The 20,338-nt window shown below is 41.8% G+C and overlaps 1 long non-coding RNA gene across 1 annotated transcript in view; it reads right to left on the bottom strand.

Moving 5' to 3' along the window:
• LOC129531789 (uncharacterized) overlaps nt 1–20,338 on the bottom strand; it is a 282,788-nt gene that overhangs the window by 86,314 nt on the left and 176,136 nt on the right. The window contains exon 2 of the long non-coding RNA XR_008677198.2: nt 18,497–18,632. This is a non-coding gene — a long non-coding RNA (uncharacterized lncRNA). The remainder of the gene's footprint in view (nt 1–18,496; nt 18,633–20,338) is intronic.

Raw genomic sequence — 20,338 nt, 5'->3', positions numbered from 1 at the left:
CTCAGTGGAGGATCTTAAAGAAGATGATATAAAATGGAGTCCAGAGCCTGCTTTAGCTGATGGCTTTACTTTCCTCTCCCCTAGTTTTCTTTTTCTTTAAAACATGTATGAAGCCAATGCCTAACTCACAAGACTGGTGGATAAAATAGCATAGTGTATGCTAATGTTCTCCTAATAGAAGGCAATTCTAGTCTTAATACATAGGTGGCATATGGCTAATTAATGGATTAGATGGTACCTGAAGATTTTGGGTGAGCAGGAAAAACAAAATAATGTTAGGATGATTATTTTAGGCAGAATGTATTAGTTAATTGAATAGAGAAAAGGTCCAAACACAAATAGTTAGAAAAGCATTACTGCAGAAGTTAGAAAGCCAGTTTCCAGTGGTTTGTCCTCAAAATTAGCCTAGCTCCCTGGCTGGAGCTGGATGGATGGGAACACAGAGAAATGGTCTGGAATGAACGCCTCTGCTTCACTTGGGCAGAGCAACTGGAATACACTGACATTGGCTAGAATCTACCTGGATATTAGCATAAAGTCGTGTTTGGAAGCTACATTGAAAACTAGCATAAAGTATGGGAACTCCCTGGTTATCCAGACCAAACACCTGCTAGCACCATGTAGCCAAAGAAAAAGCTGTCAGGGAATCATTCACCAGGCAGTTTTTGAGTTGGTTTTGTGTTTCTCAGCACAGCTTTTATTTGTTTCTTTGTTTCAAGATTAAGTGTTAACTACAATATATTCTTGGGAGGATAAGAAAGGGAAGTCTAATATTTGGAGATTAGTCATTTAAATTATGCTTCAAGTAGCAAAAATAATGTGAGCATATCATCTATTGATAAATCTAAGTTAGAAGACAGAAAAGATGTGTCTGAAAGTAAAAATAATTCCTAAGTTGAACTGATTATAGGACAGATTGTGGGAAAGTTGTAGAGAAATCAGAACCAAAGATATCCTTAGGAGGTGTTTTCCTCTTACACTTTGGGTCTAAGAGGCATCAAAACTGAGAATTTTTGTATATTAATTATAGCAGTAATACAGGTGACAGTGCACACATATGCATTGACATTGACACATGCACACACATGCAGGGACGCCTTGCCCCATGACACACATACACACACACACACAAACACACACTCATCACATACCAAGAACTGGATAATTTGTTTTCTGGTGAATCTTCAAGAGACTGCTACAGCACCTGGCACAGAATATGTACTCAATAAATATTCATATGCATTTAATACATTTGGAATAAGTTAATAGATGAATGACATAAATGAATGAGTGGGGAGAAAGAGAGAGAGAGGGAGACGAGAAAGAGGAAGCGGGGAGAGAGAGATGGGGAGAGAAATGTTAATCACTGACTCTAGAGCTAGGATTCAGACATGTGGAATATGGACCAAACTTCCCATTCAATAGGCCTTTGGCTTAAAAGGAAACTCTTCAATTCTTAGAATAAAGGATGATGTGTGTATGTGAAAAAAGCAACCTGGAGTCAACATGGCCTGAAATTAGCAAGTCCAAGTAAAATCTCAGGGACTGAAGAGCCAAAATATCTATAGCATATTTGTGATGTATTCAGTTTTCCTAAATAAAAACAATCTCCCTTTTGCAGAGCCTACTTATAAAAACTGTACCAAAAATAAATCTCAGTGGGCATAATGGCTGGCCAGGCATGATGGCTCACGCCTATAATCCCAGCACTTTGGGAGGCTGAGACAGGCGGATATCTTCAGGTCAGAGACTAGCCTGGTCAAAAGGGCAAAACCCCATCTCTACAAAAAAATATAAAAATTAGCCGTGTGTGGTGGCACGTGCCTGTAACCCCAGCTACTCAGGAGGCTGATGTGAGAGAATTGCTTGAACCTGGGGTGGTGGAAGTTGCACTGAGCTGAGATTACACCACTGTACTCCAGCCTGGATGACAAAGTGAGACCCTGTCTCAAACAAATAAATAAATCTGCCCATAGAACTATGGAATATTGAATGTGGAATTTGGCCATTTGTAAAATATAATAAAATCATCCACTCCCACTATTTACCCATATGCATGAAATGTTGAGAACCACAGGCAGTAGCTCTCAAAAAAAAAAAAAAAAAAAAAAAAAACATTCACTGGGAAAAGCCTAAAGAACCCTCACTAGGCTACAATTGTCCCATGTGGGACAAGGGGCCATAAGATCACTATCTTATTAAGTCAGAGGCTCCACTCATCAGCCCTACGTAAGCTAAATGCCAAGTATGAATGGAAGCAGAAATTGTAATATATAGCTTGTTGCAAAAATGTGTGACTGAGGGTTAGAAGGCAGGTTTCCATGCAGGTCGTTCTACTTAGAAGTTGTACGATCATAACCACATTATTTGATCTCACTTCCCAGTTAATCTCATGAACCCAGTGCCTGACACATAGTAGACCTTTAATGAATGAAGGAATGATGTTGTTGTGAAGATCTAACAAGAAAATGCATGTGTATATTCTCTGTAAAAGTTAAATCACTATGCATATGTATAATTACTATTATTGCTAAAAATAGATTTCTATAACTCTATAATTCGCTCTGAATCCTCAAAGATAGATTGTCTTAACAGGGCCATGTGGACAGAGGTTAAGCCATTGACCTGGGGTGTAAATTGCTTTTCCTCTTAAGCAGATTTGCTCAACTTGGAGCTCTAGCAACTGAATGCCAAAGAGACAGTTTCTCAGAGTCCTTTCATTGCATATGTGTGCATGTGCTGTATGTGTGTGGAGAGTGCGATGTGTGGTTATCAATAGGATAATTGCACTTCTCATACTACTCAATACATTAAAAATAAAATCTCTCTTCTTATTGCCTGTTTCATTTTAATTTCTTTCCCAGCCAGCTCATCTGAGCCAAAAGGAAGGCAAGAATTTTCCACCTTGCTGCTTAATTGGCAGTCCAACATTTGGCCCTGTGCACCTCTCAGAAGTTTGGCCACAATGACTAGCCTCCTTCACGCCAAGCAGCATTAGCGCTTTGTTAACACTAGGCAGCGGCACAAACAGAAAGTCTCTTTGCGGTTACAATGTGACTTCATGTAGCTGACATCTGAGCAAAAAAAAAAAAAAAAAACACCAAAGATGGTCTGGATAGTTTCTTTATGAACAAACAGGAAGTAAAAAGAGAGCTATGGCATGATCTGGCTTAAGAAGAAGTTGGCGCATCACCATGGATGCCGCTGATAGAATTTTGCAGGGACAATAGGGATTTGGACAAGTTTAAATTATCAACAGAATAAGTCTTGAAGCAGGCATGTGTTTTCAGTAGGTGGGGAGAAGCAAGCCTGCAAAAAACACCTTCTCCACATGTCTCCCAGCCTTGCTTTCCATTGCTTCTGCTAATATCTTCTTATCATAATCCAGTAAACAACTGCCATATTGGCTTCTGTTGAAAACTATTGAATATGCACCACTTTTGGAGAATTTGCCTGGGGAAAATGGTTGTTCTCCATGCTTCATCCACTGTTACTCCTTAGAGAGTCTATGGATATCTGAGAGTTCTGAATCTATCATCCACAAACTAGGAAGAAGAAGAACGCAATACTTCCCACTAGTTTGGAATGCCATGTACAACTGACTAGATTAATACTGATAATTTGTGTTTGCTACAAAGAGAGAACATACAACTAGTTAGGGAAGAGATTTTGTGTGTCCAGTTTTTCTGCATGGAATCTGACAGCCCTCACTGCATTGGGGTTGCTGCAGGCCTGTCACCTGGGTCTTGCATTCTGTATTCTCTCTACTGAAACATCTTTATGCTGGACTCTGCCAGCTCAGAATAGAACCTGAGGCCATGCTACTTTTTGTTTCATTTCATTCTCTCTGAGCTCTAAAAAGATCCTGAAAACTATAATTTTCCAGCAAAGGTCTAGGGCTGACCATCGGTAGAATGAGACACCCCATTATGTTCTGACTCTGTGCTTAGGGCTTCCTAACTTTCCACACAAGGGTCCATATTCCTCATGCTGTTTCCGTCTACCATCTTCCCTCTTCAATAAACCCCTCACATCCCTCATTTACACTAAGACAGGGATTCCCCGTCTCACCACTGTTGATATTTTGGGCTGGATAATTCTTTGTTGTGAGTGACAGGGGTGCTGTCCTGTGCATTGTAGGATTCTTAGCAGCACTCCTGGCCTCTCCCCACCAGATGCCAGTAGCATCCTCTTTCTCCAGTGGTGACAACTAAAAATGTCCCAGACTTTGCCAAATGTCCCCCTGAGGACACTATCACTTACAGTTAATAACTAGTGCACTAAAAGGGACTTCAACAGTGGTCCTTTCTAAGGGAATTGGCAATAAGGTATGGAGACTGTCTTATGATAGATGTTTAGGTATGTACTAGCTTAATGACCTTTGGGATCCTGAAATCACTTAATGAGGGTAGCCCCTTCCTGAGGGTAAGGTAGCACATGTAGTCATTAGCTATTTTATCAGAATTTTATAATGGGAACTTATAATAAGCCAATCACAAGCATTTGGCCGAAATCGGTAGCTTTGTTACATGTAAAACCTCCTATTCATTGGACTTCTGGGCCAATGCACTCCCTTAAGATCCCAGAATAGCTCTCTGCTGGGCAGAAGGGATGATCTCCATTCCTTAAATGATGAATTTCCAAGCTCAAAATATACGTCTATAAAACCTAGCATCTTAGAAGCCAGTATCTGTATGCATAGGCTCATATAATTTACAGCCCTAACCAGAAGGTGATGTCATCAACCAAGACACATATTCCACACCTCGTTTTCCCGTGGTAGGATTTACACTTTCTTGGAGAATGTTAAGTTGGCAAAGAGTGCCGAAAGTGAGCAACAAAGACCCAGGGCAGGCAAAAACTATTCCTTAAGAATAAAGTCCTATTCCTGTGTGGTTTGGGATCAGCCAAAATGTGAATGCTTCAGCATATTTTGTGCAATGTAAAATCATTTACCATGGCATGAGTGAGGGTTACTTTAAATAGAATGAGAGAAAATTACTATTGCAGTAAGGAAGCTAGCTAATGAGCTTTAGCTTGTGACAGAGTCCTTTTGGGGATCTGGCAAATTCAGGCAACTGACTGAAACTCAATATTAGGTCTACCGGTTGGCTTGGATAATCCAATTTTAGCAAACAGGAGATATGAGCAGAGACCTCTGAGTCTAGGAACTCTTATGACAGTAAGTAAAAGACTCCCTCTTCTTTTATTCTGCTTGAAAAATTGTATCCTAAGGCAAATGGAAAGGACTTTACCCCCAAATTTTAAGGAGAATTAAATTTGTATATCCAGCCAATTATTTGTGCTATACACATCTACAATCCATTCATTTCTTTGGACTTCTTAAATTTATTTATATAGCAAGTCTCCTGGCACTTATATTGATTCCAATGCTACTGATGAAGTTGAAAATGTTGAATGATGTGTTCTAAATCTTCAGAGGTTATTAAGTTCCAGCATGGATTTAAGTTTTTAAACTCAACCTCAAGAATATACACCACTTATTAATAGCTATAAAGGCTCTGCTTTTCCTCCCACTTTGAGGGTAGCTCATAGAATCACAAATCCAAAGGCACTTCATTCTTCTGGCAATGAGATTTTCCTGCTTTAAAAAAAAATTAACTCATGGTGTGACTTTTGCAAATCTACAGTTTTGGGATGAATGCCTATGCAACTGAATTGGAGGCAGCACATTCTTTCTTGGCCATTTGAACTTCATATTAATCATACAGAGTAGAGTTGATGCAAGCCCAAAACACGAAACTAAAGCCCAACACTCCTTACCAAGGGGAGAAGTGCATCATGGAAGACGTAACATTATATGCCGTTGCTTGAATTTTTTTCTTAAAGCATTATATCTAAGGGGAAATGGGCAGTCACTTGCTTAGGCCTTTGATTCATGGCCATCCAACAGTCCTGCATGGATCCAGTACACTCTCTGTGCTTCTGATGCTTTTTCTCTTTCTCAGAGCCTTAATGAATACAAATAAACACAAATAAGAAAACCCCTTCTTAAACTTTAAATAAGCCATATGTTTAGTAAATTTTTTCTTTTAAAATGTAGTAATGAGAGACATGGATTCTTAACAGGTTTATGGGCAAAGTGGTCTGATATTAAATCTTATTACTAAAGCCTACTGAATAAAAGCCTTCCCAAACCTTTGAGCAGCTCCACCCTGTATCCTTCAAATGCTTACTGTTGCCCAAACACATTTGCTACTCTTGGTCACTGCTGTGCAATTAATATGTTTTTCACACCATAAATCATCTTCTTCTAACCCTCAACTTCTTGGGGAATTTATGTCCAGACTGGAATCAACCATCAAGTCTTAAAGGAAGCCATCCCTAGCTTCCCAGGTGGTGATAATGGTTCTTTTCTCCCCTTTCCTCACCACATTGTATGTATCTCTGCTACGATGCTTACCTCATTACCCTGTGATTCTCCCTGTGTATTTCTGTTTCCTTCTTTGATTCATAATCTCTTCCAGGGTAGCACTTAACTGTTTCTATGTCCTCAGGGCCAATCACATAATGCTAGTCTATACATTTCTAATAAAAAAATGGATGAATGAATGACAAAATGAATGGGTGTAAGAATTGCACTGACTACTTTCTGTCTGAAGTTGACAAGGATTCTACAAATGTCCATAGGATTTTCCACCTGTTAAATCAGAGGGTAATGAAAAACATTTGGCTTCCCATGTCTTTGGCATAGCAAGGGGAAGGAGTACAATCACATAAGAAATGTACTTTGAACAGGACTATGTTCCCACCTCCTTAACTGTAGTTCAACTCTTTTATTTTTCTAGTTTTTAAAAGTTATTGTTTGGTAATTTTTTTAGGAAAAATTTGAATCAAGCATCACATGTTAGATAAATTATTATCTAACAAGGGAAACAAAGCAAGTAGCCTCAGAAGGTCACAAAACAACTCAAGGCAAAATAGAGGCTGGTGCTGGACATCCTACCTCTTGGTTCAAGCAGCCTAAGAAATGACCCATTCAAGCTCATTATTGTCCTGAGTATTTTATAGAGATTGTGGAAATGGTACTCATTAAATTACAGTGTTCTCTTTTTGAGGGGGCTCAGTAAGATGATTTTGTTTCACACATAGTTTTGTTTTTTCTTAAAGACACAGTACATAACATACTAAATCAGCTCTTCTTCTGCCTTTGGCTCCTGGGAGGTTTAGAATCTAGTAAGTGGCTCATCCCTAAGAAGTGTTTCAGATGAAGATTTACACTTTCATGTTGGTCTCATTTCTGCCAAAATTTATCTTTCTGTCTTTGTATTTCCTTTTGCTTCTTTATCAACATCTAATAATATTATCTTACCATTTTATGATACTTTTATAGACTATCATAAATCTTTTTTGAAGTAGGGTAATAGAAAATATTAAATATTTACATAAAAACAGAATGACTAGTCAAAATATTTAAAAACTACTATGGCATTGTCATTGACCAATCGGTAAGGTGGAATTCATTAACAACAAAAATGTCAAAATAGTGCATACAGGCAGAACATCATTCTTGCTTATAAATAAATTAAATAGCATAGTTCACAGTAGGAGACCAAGCATTCAGCTTGAATTCAGAAGACCAGAAAAAGCAGCACCAACCAGGATGAAAAGTACTAAACCAAAGGTCAAAAAGATCCCAGTTGGAAAGCTTGGTTCTGCCTGTTACTCACTTTTTGAGTTTCAGTTTTCTCATATGCAATAAAGGAAAAGAATACTTTCCTATTTCACAAGGCTGGTAGAGAAGATATATGAGTTTTTGGCAAAAAAAAAAGAAAAAAGAAAAAATTACTGTATGATATAGAAATGCCATACCCCCTACAATTATTTGGGCTTTTCAGTGAAAATTTTCAATGAGTCACATCATTTTCTTCCAGTTTTTTCATACAGGAAAACATGGTTATATATTATAAATGCCTCTACCTTAGTCTCTTTGGATAATCTTGCATATTGCTACTGAAATTGGGGAGTTCCTCCTCCATAGAGCAGAGTAGATACAGAGTGCTGCCAGGAGCTACCACCCTGAGCACAGAAGGCTACTCTGTAGCAGCCTTGGGACTGGGCCACATGGCCATAGAAGCAGCCAGAAAGGAAGAAAGGGTGGGGTGAAGCCAAAATTCAAGCCAGGCATCTTCAACTTCAGCCCTTAGCTAGTGAGGTCATTTTCCATGTAATCTCTGTTTCCACTAGATTCAATGTCTCTTAAATGTTGAACACACAAAATCTGAACCCATCCCATGAGCCATCCAGACCAACACAATGATGCTTGCATTCCTGGCATTGTCATCTGGATCAGGAATTAGTGTGAGTCCAAGATTCAAGCCTGGGCTTGAGGTTACACTTTGACCACCACTTCCATGAGTGTCTTGTACTTAGAGAGGATAGCCCTAGTTTCCAGAGAGTACACTCCATCATATCTCTAAAAGGCAGAAGTGTCTGGGGGTTCAGAGACTGGGCTAGAATTCCAGCTCTACCACAGACTTCCTGTGTGGCTTTTGCCTTCAGTTTCCTCCTATGTTGTGTGGGAATAATAAGAGAACCTACTTCAGAGTGATAGCAAAGATCTAATGAGCTCATTCACGTAAAGCATTTGAAATACTACATGTGGAAGCATTCTGTAAAGTAAAATATAATTATCAATGCTCACACATGTATACTCTCCTATTAAAATTATACAGTTTCAAACTCTAACATCACAAGGCTGCTACTGATTCTACATGCTCATTTTCCACCCCTTCACAAAAATTATTTGTCATAACCACACCAAATCCTTGTTTTCAAGAGATATTTCATCCAGGTAGTCTTTCCACATCTGTTTCTCAAATGAGACAGATGTCTGTTACTTTATGTCTTATTTCTTGCATAAAAATAAAGTCTGCCTCCTACTTGGATTGTGAGCTTTCTGAGGACAGGGCCTATATTTCTCCATACCCATATCACCTCCAGCATAACCTGACTAAGAGTTGGTGCTCAGAAAATGCTGAATAAAATTATAAAAGAACAAGTTTAATGTTTTGGGATACTGTGCACAGGCTTGTGAGGTGTCTACCAACATAACATGATTCCATAGATGCAAGGAAAAATATCTGATATTCCCAAATGCTCATTTACGGCAGTTGGGCTAATTTCTTAAAGTTCTACTCATTCATTTATTCATGTGTATTAGTCCATTTTCATGCTGCTGATAAAGACATACACAAGACTAGGCAATTTACAGAAGAAAGAGGTTTAATGGACTTACAGTTCCACGTGGCTGGGGAAACCTCACATTCATGGCAGAAGGTAAGGAGGAGTCAAGTCACATCTTACTTGCTTGGTAGCAGGCAAGGAGAGAGTTTGTGCAGGAAAACTCCTCTTTATAAAACCATCAGATCCTGTGAGACTTATTCACTATCACGAGAACAGCATGGGAAGGACACACTGCCATGATTCAGTTACCTCCCACTGGGTCCTTCCAACAACACGTGAGGATTCAAGATAAGATTTGGGTGGGGACACAGCCAAACCATATCATCCCACCCCTGGCCCCTCCAAATCTCATGTCCTCACACTTCAAAACCAATCATGCCTTCCCAACAGTCCCCCTTTCTCCTATGAGACTGTAAAATCAAAGCAAGTAAGTTACTTCCTAGATACAGTGGGGGTACAGGCATTGGGAAAATACATCTGTTCCAAATGGGAGAAATTGGCCAAAACAAAGGGGCTGCAGGCCTCAAGCAAGTCTGAAATCCAGCAGGGCAGTCAAATCTTAAAGCTCCAAAATGATCTCCTTTGATTCCAGGTCTCAAATCCAGGCCACAATGATGCAAGAGGTGGGTTCTCATGGTCTTGGGCAGCTCCACTCCTGTGGCTTTGCAGAGTACAGCCTTCCTCCCAGCTGCCTTCATGGTCTGGCATTGAGTGTCTGCAGCTTTTCCAGGCACACAGTGCAAGCTGTTGGTGGATATACCATTCCAGGATCTGGGGAACAGTAGCCCTTTTCTCACAGCTCCATTAGGCGGTACTTCAGCAGGGACTGTATGTGGGGGCTCCAACCCCACATTTCCCTTCTGCACTGTCCTAGCAGTGGTTTTCCATGAGAGCGCTGCCTCTGCAGCAAACTCCTGCCTGGATATCCAGGTGTTTGTTTCCATACATCTTCTGAAATCTAGGCAGAGATTCCCAAACCTCAGTTCTTTGCACCTACAGGCTCCACACCACATGGAAGCTGCCAAGGCTTGGGGCTTGCACTCTCTGAAGCCACAGCCTTAACTGTGCCTTGGCCCTTTTAGCTGAGGCTGGAGCAGCTGGGACACAGGGCATCAAGTCCCTAGGCTGCACACAGCATGGGGCCTCTGCGCCTGCCCCCTGCTGTCCTGCCCATGAAACCATTTTTTCCTCCTAGGTCTCTGGGTCTGTGATGGGAAGGGCTGCCATGAAGACTTCTGACAGGCCTTGCAGACATTTTCCCCAATGTCTTGAGGATTAACATTTGGCTTCTTGTTACTTATGCAAATTTCTGTAGCAGTCTTGAATTTCACCTCAGAAAATGAGATTTTCTTCTCTATCACATTATCAGGCTGCAAATTTTCCAAACTTTTATGCTCTGCTTCCCTTATAAAATTGAATGCCTTTAACAGCACGTAAGTCACATCTTGAATGCTTTGCTCTTAGAAATTTCTCCCACCCAATACCCTGAATCATCTCTCTCAAGTTCAAAATTCCACAAATCTCTAGGGCAGGGGCAAAATGCTGCCAGTCTCTTTGCTAAAACATAACAAGAGTCACTTTTGCTCCAGTTTCCAACAAGTTTCTCATCTCCATTTGAGGCCACCTCAGCCTGGATTTCATTGTCTATATCATTATCAGCATTTCAGTTAAAGCCATTCAACAAGTCTCTAGGGAGTTCCAAACTTTCCTACATTTACCTGTCTTCTGATCCCTTCAAACTGTTCCAACCTCTGCTTATTACCCAGATCCAATGTCACTTCCACATTTTTGGGTATCTTTTCAGCAGTGCCCCACTCCACTGGTACTGATTTACTGTATTAGTCTGTTTTCATGATGCTGATGAAGACATACCCAAGAATGGCCAATTTACAAAGGAAGGGGTTTACTGGACTTACAGTTCCATGTGGCTGGGGAGGCCTCACAATCATGGTGGAAGGCAAGGAGGAGCAAGTCACATCTTACATGGCTGGCAGCAGGGGAACTCCTCTTTATAAAACCATCAGATTTTGAGAGACTTATTCACTATCACAAGAACAGCATGGAAAGGACCCACCATCATGATTCAGTTACCTCCCACTGGTCCCTCCCACAACACATGGGAATTCAAGATGAGATTTGGGTGGGGACACAGCCAAACCATATCATCATGCAAAGGCCCAGAACTGTGTTGGAGTCCAGGACTGTAAAACTTAATCAAACAGGACTGCTACTCTACAACAGCCTTCTTCTGGGCTGATGGTTTTAAAACCCTATTAAGTTCAGACAATATATACACAGGAGGTATGCAATGGTTGATTGTCTGTGTATCCCCAAACTCATATGTTGAAATCCTCATCCACAAGGTAATGGTATTAAGAGCTAGGGCCTTTAGAAGGTGATTATATCATGAGAGCAAGCCCTCATAAATGGAACCAGTGCCCTTATAAGAGAAGCCCAAGGGAGTGCATTCATCCCTGCTACTATGTGAGGAAACAGCAAGAAGGTGTCCCTCAGAAAGCTGGCCCTCACCACAGGCTGAATCTGCTGGCCCCTCGAACCTAGATTTCCAACCTTCAGAACTGTGAGAAATACATTTCTATTGTTTTTTAAGCCATCAAGTTTATGGTATTTTACTATAGCAACCTGCATGAACCAAGACAAGGTGCTTCTCTAACTGTCCTTCAAGCCTATATAACATGGATGGAGCATGTCAAATACATGTTGGCTGGGGGCCTGAGGGAGAAGCAGGAAGATCCTAAGGGCCCTAGAATCTGAGGAGGGCTGGGGAAATGATGAGCACCAGGAAGAAAAAGACACAGCGGGAGGATATCAAGTTAGGAAGAGTCTGCCCAAGACACATCTCTAAAGGAGCTGGCCAAAAGAGAAGGCTTATTAATAACCAGACTCAGTATGAAAAGGATCTGAAAATAATCATTCTCTAAAAGAAAGAGCCCATCTTTGAGTTAAGTAGACCTGGTTTTGAATCTCATTCTTTCGCTTAATAGCTATGAAAATACGGACAAATCCTCAGTCTCTGATCTTCACTTTCCTCATCTGTACAATGCAGATAGCCTCCCAGTGTTTTTTGTGATGATTAAGTAAAATATAATATCAACCACTGACATTGTATGTGCTTAATAAATGTTGTGCTTTCCTCCTCTCCTGCTTAGGTACAAAGCTATTACTGTGTTTGGATGCATTTCTAGTCCAATGGCTCTGTAAGTGTCAGAAAAACATCTATGGATATTTTTTCAGAAATCTGGTCACATACAAATGAGAAAAGCAGGGGCTGCATGTGAAGCAGACACTGTATGCTTGGGGCAGGACCTGGGACGGACTTGGGTCTGCAGTATATAAGGCTGGCCTCTCCCAGAAATGCCCTCTCTAAAACTGGGACCCAGCAGAGACATGGAGGGATTCCCTTTAGGATAAGCCCGGCCCCTCCTTGCAGATGAAACTTCTGAATGCACTGTCCTTGGCAGTTCCAGGCACAGGGAGCACTGGATCATGGGACAGCACAGGCCCCCTGACTCCAGCTCCTGAAATGTGGCAGCCAGAAGCTGGTCCCCCTTCTATTCCAGAGTCTGAGCTGACACTGTGGACAGGAACATGGGTGGGGAGGTGTGGGTGGGCTATGCTTCCTTCAAACATGCAACTTCAAAGTCTTGAAGGATGTCGCTTGGCAGGGAAGAGAATCAGGGGCAACTGGAACGGTGATGGAATTTCCAGTTATAAAAGGTCCCATTCAGAGCTGCATGCCCTGTTGCACAACAAGGGAACAAGGAGACATTTGATGGCATTAAAAGGCCTTGAGCTCAAAACAAAGAGACACAACATTCAAAGAGACACAACTTTCTCTGCTTTGTCTTCTGAGCCTTGAGCCCTGTCTGGTGTGATGTTAGGTTATAAAAACAAGCAACAGCTCATCCCACTCCGCCTTGACAGAAGGCTTGCTTCTGAACACAGACCTGAAGGCAGTGCACTCTGGGCTGGGTTTCCCCAAAAGCTGAAGCGTACATTTAATTGGGATATTGGAGGAGCTGGATTAGATGCCCAGCTGTCCACTGTAGAAACACAAACTCTCTGAGACACATCTCCCTAATCTGATATCCAACCAATGACCAAATTCCTAATGACTCTTGCACCAGCCCCACCTCCATCCCCATTGCCACTGCCCACCTGGCAGCTACTGCTGTTCTGAAGAGGCCTGAGGGGCACAGTTACTAAGATTATGTTTGAAAATACTTCATAGGAGCCCAAAATCACAATGCCATCCTAAAACAAATGTTTATTAACCAGCTATTCCATCAGGCTGGTTGAGAAAGAGCATGTTATATATACATCTCATGATTTATTCTTCAGAGCAAACTTATCTGGAAGAGGGAACAGAAACTCAAAGAAGTTGTCTAAGGTCCAGTACCAGTATTGTCAGAGCAGCGAATTGTCATCCACCAGATATCATTGTATTCTTCTGTTTCAGCTCCTCTCATACAGCGTTTGCCTATGAGTATAGTGTTTGTCTCACTTTATAAGAGTCCTCTTTCCCCGGTGGTGATCATGTGGAGGACAGAATCGTGGAGGACAGAATCACGGCAGATAGTGCTTGAAACCCCTAGAGTAACCCCAAAAGATCTGGGCACAGAGCTTTTGAAAACTTGATTTTAAAAAGAATTTAATATTTGTACTAAATATATACATATTGATCAGTATCTGAATATGTTAATTTCTACATGCACCATTTGCTCAATATTTCATTTCTGATTTAGAAATTTTAGAAAGCACAATATGTGTGCATCTTTAGAAGTATAACTGTAGTCATCACAATGTAAATTTTTGAAGAGTAAAAACATTTATAGCTCAGGAACACAGTATCCCTGGGCAGAGACAAAAGGTACTTACATATATGCCAACTGACAAATGGAAAAATAAGGTCACCAAAGAAACTGTTACAATGGGAATCTTGTGTTTCTGATCTACATGTTCAGTTGGAGACATGAAATTTTAAAGAATCTCCGTCTACAGGAATGATGCCAGCTCTTCTCTCCTGCACATCCTCTCTGTGGATTAATCATCAGGCCCCGGTAACCACAATGTGACCACTATGTGAGGCGCCTTCTTCCCCAAAACAATGAAGTTCTGTCCGATTGTCTTTGGGAGGCATTTACAGCTCGAGGACATTGCTCTGTTTCATTGAAAGTACTCAGCGCTAGCGTCTTGGGACATGGCTGGAAGGGGTGTTGAGCCCGATTGGGTAATAACAGATGTTTCAGTGGGACACTGAGACATTCATACTGCAGGGCACCCAGCAGGGACACAGTTTGAAAGGTGAGGAAAAGAAGAGGGAGCTTCACAGAGCATAGTGTGAGCATGCAGACCCATTACTCTGATACAGCCATGAGTGTCACAATCCCAAGTCCCCAGTGGGGTCTTCCCTATATAAAGGCTACATGAGGGAAAGAAGTCCAACTGCTAGATCTTCAACTCTGTTTCAATAACTGAGGAGATAAAATAGTTTCTGTTCATCTGGCTGCATAGGGTTCTGGAATGCAGTAGCTCTGCCCGAGGGGCCACTGCAGAGCACACAGAGGAACATTGTCATTCCCAGAAGAATGTGGCAGCCGCCCTGCACAGTAGGCTTGCCCCCTCCACCCCCATATCTAAGAGCAGCAACCAAGAGTTCTTAAAATAATAAACAGCTGGCTGTGGGCTCGCTACACAAACTCCACAATTCCGGTACAATTCGACTTGACTGAACAGGTCTTAGACCACAGCACAAGAAACTCCAAGGTCCAAAGGCCTCCCACCCTTGCCCACCATGCCTGGGCACCCTTTAGAATGATTGTCCCAAAGCTTTGTGTCTGGGAGAGTCTCTTCTAGGAAGCAGCCAAGTGCAGAGGAATTCAAAGGCCTCTGTCTTGCTCTCTGTCTTCAGAGTATGGAACTACAAAGGTGGCCGGGACTCTGAGTCTCTGCAGACCCTCAGAGCTGAAAGCAGAGCCAACATCAGGGGAAGATGAGACAGAGCAGGAATCTAGATTCGGCTTATAGCAAAGACCCCTCTCCTGAACTTCTAGAGTGATACTGGGGCAAGCTGACAGTTACAGACTTATCTGCAGTCAGAAAAGCGAAAACAACAGAAGATGGGGAATCAAAGAAGCTGAAATTTGTTTCTGGCTCTGTCATCTGCAGATCATGTCACTCTGGATAGATTATTTAACTTTTATGTGCCTCAGTTTTTCCATCTATAAAATGGGGATAATAGCAAACTTGTCCTGGGTGCCATGCCCATAGTAGATAACTAATAAATATGAATTATTTAATTAATTAGTGATTGAATGACTAGTACCTACCTCAAAGTTGCTTTGAGGATTAACTGAGGTTAATCTGTGACACTTGTTTCATAAATGGTAAGTCGTGCAGCATTCAGAAAGCACTGCAAAGAAACGGATCTCACTAAGAAGCCCTGAGAAGGGCTTCACAAAATGTGGGGTTTCACAAAATGTGAGCTGCTGAACATTCATTAAATGATATATTAACAGGTATTCAGCAGGGGAAAGTTTCCATGCAACAATATTCAAAACATTGTGAGATAAATTTAGATGGGTTTGGTCCTATATGACTTCTCAGGGTATGTTGTAAATTTCCAAAAGAAATAAGATGCAGCTTTTTCTAAGCCCACTTGACTGTTGAGTCGTTTTCACAAGGTTCTCAAGAAGTGGTGATATATTAGAAGACCCGGCTGGGGAAATGTACTTGTCTGTTCCTGCATTGCTCTCAAGAAATACCTGAGACTGGATAATTTATAAAGAAAAGAGGTTTAATTGGCTCATGGTTCTGAAGGCTGTACAGAAAGCATGGCTAGGGAGGCCTTAGGAAACTTACAATCATGGTGGAAGGCGAAGGGAAAGCAGGCAAATCTTACATGGCCAGGGCAAGAGTAAGAGAGAGAAGGGGAGAGGGTTCACACACTTTTAAACAACCAGATCTCATGAGAACTCTATTAGGAGAACAGCACCAAAGGAGGAAATTTGTCCCCATGATCCAGTCACCTACCACCAGGCCCTACCTCCAACATTGGGGATTACAATTTGACATGATATTTGGGCGGGGACACAGAATCAAACCATATCAGGAAATGACTGTTCTAGCCAACCCTTGGGAAGAAGGAGGTCCCACAGAAGCCCCACTATGAAATAACCACCTTGTTTTGGGGTTGTGTATATATTTGCCTCCTTTTCTTTGCCAGACATTCTCACAAGGCTACAGCCAGTGCAGTGTATTATAGGCAATCAGCACGATATGCTTAAGCCTAAATTGTCTTTCATTTGTAAAATGGAAACAAATATTGAGAAAGAAGACACATCCTCCAGATCTTTGAGCTCCCATCCCACCAATATCTAGGGTGCCTTCCACTGGTGGCAGACTGTGCACACAACTTTAGCACCTAAGCCAGAGCCACATCCACAGAGGTTAAAGTGAAGGACCTGGGTAACAATAACAGCCCTGCTTCTACGAGATGGAAGAGCTAAGGTGAATGAGCCCTATTATTTTCTTGGGGTCCGTGACACTGGGAGAGCCAGCAAAAGTCCATGCTGGCGTCATGGATATACCCTGCAGAGGAACATAGAAGAAGCCAGAAAAAAAAAAAAAGGCATCAGGACTGTCTTCTCCAAAATAACCCACTCTGCTAGGTCAATCAACTGGTTCCAAGAACCAGCAGCTGGTGATAGATGTTTGTTCATGCTTATCTTCATATATAGGAACAGACATTTGCAATTAGCCCATGGCAGATTTTTGGAGCCATTCATGAACTGCCAAGTGATATCTGGCATTGGCATTTCCTCAGCCTTCTGGAAATAAAGCTTCCCTTTTGGGGTGGTGACCTGATTTTTCTGGGGATCAGAGAGGATGTTAGCAAACTGGTTTATCACCTCAGACAGAGAGATTTTGTCCATGAAGCTGTAACAACTCAGTGACAGGTTCAAGGACGCCCCTTCCTGGGGAGCTCAAGGCATAAGCCTTGCCTTGGATCAGCCATCCTGAGCCTGTCCCCAAGGTCCTGTCACCCCACAGGCAATCCATTTGGATTCAAAGGCTTCAAGGTCATCTCAAGGACTTGCTCTCTTGCAATGCAAAAAGTGAAAGACAAGAATAACACCCCAGAAGAAATGCATACATTCTTCTTTAATGCCAGGTAGAAAGCTCTAATACACCTGGGTTTGAAAACAGCTTTCCATTACTCTCTGACATATTCATTCAAAACTAATGACTCAAAGCTCTCCTGCACTAGATGTTTGTGATCAGAAGATGAATAAGACCTGGTTCGTGCCTGCAAGGACTCTGCAGCGTGCTGGGAGAGATGAACGTGCAAGTCAGTACAGTCCACAGTGGTGAGTAACTTCATAGAAAAAGCACAACCCAGAGAAACAATCTGAATCTAGTCTGAGGGACGCATTGCTACAATACGTCCTTAGCTAAGGCTCGAGGAGGAAAGAAGTTGGCCAAGCAAAGAAAGGGCATGAGGAGAGATGGTTTCCAGGCAAAAGGAAAAAGAAAGAAGGCAGGTCCTTGTCCCTTTTGCTTGTTTCTACCTGTATTAGTATTCTATTGCTGCCATAGGAAACTACCACAAATTTGGTGGCTTAAAGCAACACAAATTCATCTTTGAGTTCCAGAGATCAGAAGTCTGACAGGGGTCTCACGGGGATACCATCAAAGTGCCAGCTGGGCTGCATTCCTTCTGGAGGCTCTAGTGGAGAATTCATTTCCTTGGCTGGTGACCTTCACTCAGCAATCGAAACCCTCTGACCTTTCTTTCTGCAGTTACTTCTCCTTCTCTGACTCTCATTCACCTGCCTCCCTCTTCCACTTATGAGGACTCTTGTGATTACATTGGACCCCCCAGATAATCCAGGGTTATCTCCCCATCTCAAGATCCTTAACTTAATTGCACCTGCAAATTCTCTTTGGCTATATTCACAGACTCTGGGGATTAGGACATGCACAACTTTGTAGAGGAGGTGAAGGGATTATTCTGAATACCACACTTTCTATGGCCCTAAATTTTTCCACCTACAAAATGGGTTGGATCTGATGGCCTCCAAAAACCTGTTCAGCTCTGCCAGTGGGTAGAAAAGTGTTACCCAGAGACTAGAGTCTGGCAGGTCAAATCTGGAGACAGCAATGTGACTCCATGCCAGATGTGTCTTAACAATTCAAGTGGCCTTTGATTTCTGGTCTTTGGTACAAGACAGCAAACCCCAGGATATGCCCAGCCATGCATACTTACGCCCATGATTCTGTAGCCTTCTCACTGGTAGAGACTCCGGGAAGTTGCCTTCTCCACATCTGGAGCAAAAAGAAGTCCAAAGAAGATTCTCTTCCTTCATTACCTTGAAAGCCCTGTTCTAAAATCCCCCAGGTCTCTAGAATGAAAAAAAAAACACAAAATTTTTAAATATCCCAATCTAATTCATTTTTAACTGCTCCCCCACCAAATTCACTTGAGAGTTCATCAAAACCCTATTCAAATCGTTACAGTAAATGTGATAGTAAATTAAAAGCTTGTAGCACAAAATTAAGCCAAGTCAACAATCATTTTCACTGAAAAGATGGCTAATTCCCATTGGTAAAGGGGGAGAATTAAATGAGTAGTGGAAAATAACATTGCCTGATTAGGAAAAAATAAAAATAAAACCTAAAATGAGAGTCTGGGACTTTGAGCTCAAGTTTTAATTTGGCCCCTATATTATAAGGTCACTGTGAATAAGCCCCACTCTTTTTGTGTTCTTGGTTTTTCTTCTCCTGTTAAAGAGAGAGAGCGAAAGAGACAGAGAGAGAGAAAGGAATTAAGTTGAGGCCCTTTAGGCTTAGCATTCCAAAACTAGGAGGAGGGAGGGGAGAATATTTCTCTTAAGAGTGATTTAGGAATAGGTTTTTCTTTCTGAGTCTGCAAGTCAGAAGAAAACAAGTGATGTGAACTCCCCAGCAAACTTCTGAGAAGTACTGTCTCCATTCGCACAGGTCTAAGATGCTATCAGTACAGAACTTTCCACCTTTGCTAACATTCCTTATCTTCTGTCATCTGCACAGTGAAAAATGTTCTCAGTGGGTGTTTCTGATTCATTTTCGTGATGGTACCATGATGTCTGAAGAAGTTAAAGTTTAAACTCTTTCCCTTCCCATTGGTCTTTACAACTCTGTGGATCCTGCCAGTAACTGGGCCAATTCCTAAAGCCTGAGGTTTCCCAGAAAGGCAGATCTGAGCAGGGCAAGTGGCTGTATTGCTAAGGAGAAAAGTCATCGGTTTTTAAATGGTGCTCTTAAAATGGTGCTCTTATAAGGCGGCAACAAATGCTACCCAGCCTGTCGATGTCTCCATATCCAGCTGGTGTTATGAAGATCTCTATCTAGGAATAAACTTCCTCAAAGATAAAACAACAGGCTTGAGCTTTGGAGACAATAGTAATATTGTCTTGAGCATTTGGGACACTACTCCGAAAGGCACTTAGAGAACACAGTGTATTCTTCTCGTTAATTCCAACACAATTTATGTATTGTTCAGGAACTAGCCCTGAGCAAAGTTAGAGAAGAGTCAGTATTCGGGGTCCTTGAAAACATTAAAGTCAACCTGCAATCCTCAGGGGCTAAAGAGAATTTTTTTTAGTGTGACATATTTTATAACGTTGTGACTGCCACACAGGCAGGGATTCAGGGTGCTTCCCAACTTTCAGTCTCAGCTTCAAACACACCTGAAGTATATGCAGGTGTGCAGGTGTGTAGCATGTGTGTGCACGAGTGCTGGTCTCTTTATAAGTTTGCATGTGTTTGTGTTAGCATGTGTCTGTGTACAAAGTGTGCCTGGCTGTGAGCCTGGCTTTGTGGTGGGCAGGGTAGGGACTTGTTTTGAGTGCAGAGGAAGTGAATGTCAGAAACGGAGCATACTGGGATACTAGGATACACATGCCTGCACAGGTGTGAGTGTGTAGAGAGATGCATGCACATCAGCTGTGTCGAGTGTGTTTTCATGTATGGAGAAATGGGGTTTTATGGATACGTATGACTGTAAAGAGGCCTACAGAATTACCAGTCTTTATGCTCAACAGAAGACAATGCTGGTCCAACCCAAACC

This window comes from Gorilla gorilla, chromosome 12 (genome assembly GCF_029281585.2).
Source record: "Gorilla gorilla gorilla isolate KB3781 chromosome 12, NHGRI_mGorGor1-v2.1_pri, whole genome shotgun sequence".
In the NCBI taxonomy this organism is placed as follows: domain Eukaryota; kingdom Metazoa; phylum Chordata; class Mammalia; order Primates; family Hominidae; genus Gorilla; species Gorilla gorilla.
The sequence above is the reverse complement of the archived record's forward strand: the minus strand, read 5'-3'. Positions and strand labels throughout refer to the sequence as shown.